This window comes from Ptychodera flava (genome assembly GCF_041260155.1).
Source record: "Ptychodera flava strain L36383 chromosome 23 unlocalized genomic scaffold, AS_Pfla_20210202 Scaffold_24__1_contigs__length_23054250_pilon, whole genome shotgun sequence".
NCBI lineage: Eukaryota > Metazoa > Hemichordata > Enteropneusta > Ptychoderidae > Ptychodera > Ptychodera flava.
Genome location: NW_027248278.1, coordinates 5,105,463 through 5,108,051, shown reverse-complemented (window position 1 = coordinate 5,108,051; position 2,589 = coordinate 5,105,463). Strand labels below are relative to the sequence as shown.

General features: G+C 37.0%; 1 long non-coding RNA gene across 1 annotated transcript; it reads left to right on the top strand.

Moving 5' to 3' along the window:
* Nucleotides 1–398: 398 nt before the first annotated feature.
* LOC139124627 (uncharacterized) lies at nt 399–1,577 on the top strand. The gene is made up of 2 exons (XR_011549992.1): nt 399–466; nt 1,355–1,577. It is a non-coding gene; the product is annotated as an uncharacterized lncRNA (long non-coding RNA).
* The last annotated feature ends 1,012 nt before the right edge of the window (nt 1,578–2,589 follow it).

The following is a 2,589-nucleotide window of genomic DNA, read 5'->3' as shown; positions in this document are numbered from 1 at the left end:
TAACGAGGCTGATCAGAATTGCAATAGGGTTCACTTAGTGTGTTGGACGTCCGTATTTTAACTGATCTATTCATATAAAGTCAATTTTTGCTTATTAGAAAAATCTAAAAGAACAGTTTACGCGTACTTGAAATGTCAAAATTTTGCGACGATCACGACCCTTGACCTTTCGAATTTGACCAATGCTTTGTGTTCCCACACGATCACATTGCATCTCTCAAATGAGATTGCGCAGATTTTTTTGAAGTAATGGCTGTTCAGACCAGCTGAATCTTACGAATTATGGCTGATTTCTCGGTCATTTCTTCACCCAGTGACGACACATTTTGAGTCAAAACAGCAAGTGAGTTAGGTCTAAGTGGTAATGTTTCAGTTGGCATGAAGGTAAAGTGTATTTCCCGCGACAGTGTTAGATGCAGTGACCGAGATAGCAAGTCGTCGTGGACGATAATTTTCCATTCATCCGGTAAGTATTTGAAATGCATATTTATAAAGGGCAATTACGAAATTAGTATGCCTTATAGAGAGGCTTTTCTCTGCACATTGATGTTTTCCTGGGAAGCTTGTGTTTTGTATATGGCCCGGCATTTTTAACCTGAGCTTTAGGGGTGAAAAGAAAGTACGTATCTGTATACCTGGACAGGGCGGAGGGAGGTGTACAGTGTGGCCATTGATTAACGCAAAACAAAGCTGGGCTTGAACAACGCCTATAAAGCTTAGTTTGCGTCCATGGTCTCACTCAGTGCAAAAACACTGCTATAAAAAAATAGGCGAAATGAAAATATTAAAAGAAAACCAAACTACGGTAGATCGTAGGATGAACATGGCTATGTAAACTTATGATTGTTTGTACCACCCGGTCTTACTTGCATTTTTACTTCTTTTGTACATGGTTACTTTTAAAATCCATTGTTAATATGATATTGCCAGGTAAGAAGCCTTGTATTGAAAGACAGAAAAAATATTTAGAAATGTGATACGTCTTAATTTTCAAGGGACAGCAGCTGTAATTTTTAATGAGTTCAATAACTTGTTTGCCTCATGTATTAACATACTTTCTTGTATTGATTCAAATTATGAATTGTGATGCCCTCACTTTGTAAAGATGTATATAAATTAATGGGAATAGTGGCTGTGGCAACTAGTCAAGTCAATACAACGTACACAAGCCCAATACATTTCTAGACATATATGTTACACTTTCAATGTATTAATTTTGCACTCGCAAAGATGTATGTAAAAAATTCCTCTATGTGTATGTAACAAATTACACACATTTTCTGAAACTTTATTGTAAAGTTGTTGTCTTAATAAATGTTGCTAAGTTCATTCTCTTCTTTCTGTTTCATTTCAGTGTGCATGTCAGCCAAGGCCCAAGAGAAATTTGGCAAGAATAATCATGACTTACGTAAAGAAGTCTTCAATGTCAAATTTCAAAACAAAATAGGACATGAAAGACGAGACTTGGCCAGAGTTAAATGAACTCTTTTAAAAACTAATCTTTGACTAAATCACTTTTCACTGTGTCTATGAAATTTGTTGAAGCCAAAAATTTATTAAATTGGTCATCAGACTTACGGATATGTTTTGTGCTTTTTATTTTGAACGTTTGGAAAGGTGAGTCTGCTTGTGTTTGCTGTGTTCAGGTGAGTCAGAGTTGCTTTTAACTCTGTTGGCCTGTCTTAGTTTTAGGCCAAATATGGTTAAATTACATCTCCAACCAATTGTATCATATAATTCACCGTAAGAGGCTGTGTAAAAGTACTTGATTTTACTGGAATTTGATTTCACTTATTTGATGTTTGCTTACACCTTGCAAACATGCAAATGTAACAATGTTTACCAAATTCATAACGGCAACATCAAAATGAGTAAAATCGGGTTTCAAATCAGTACTTTTCATGGTGCTCTTTTTCTGCCAGGATGACCCTGTCATTCATATATGCATTCAAAATAACCATTCGTTCACATACATGTGAGTGGATTCAGAATAACCATTCGTTCACATGTATGTGAATGGCTAGCTCATTTAAATATTTCGGCCTATACACATGTTACCCACGTGCTTCTGAAATGAATGTGGACTTCCTGACTGCCTATTCCCTATGCACATGCATTACGCCATGCCAACTAGCCATGTGAATGCTAATTTCACATGGTACTGACAGGCATTCCTGTTCTATAAGGGTTAATTTCCTATAGCATGATGAAATAACCAGTTTCAACCGAGCCTCTGTATCATTACCAACAATTATTGCTGTTGACAAATGAAGTCAATTTTCAATAATAATATTGCTCATTTTACACATAACAACTGCATTGTGAGGTTTAAGACTTGGTATTTCATCATGCTACAAGAAGTTTAACAAGGAACTCCAGCTTCAACAAGGAATAAAAATGCTGAAAAATATTCTCTGTCTGTCATGGTGTAAAAAATTTTGGTGGCCCACCCCTTACTTCCCTGGATTTTCATGGCCCACCCCAAGAACACTCATTTTTTTTCGTGGCCCCCCATTTTCTCTTCCGCCCCCCCCCCCCTGCCGTTAATTGTGCTCGGTCCCTTAGCATGGTACGCAGCATGCAGCAAAA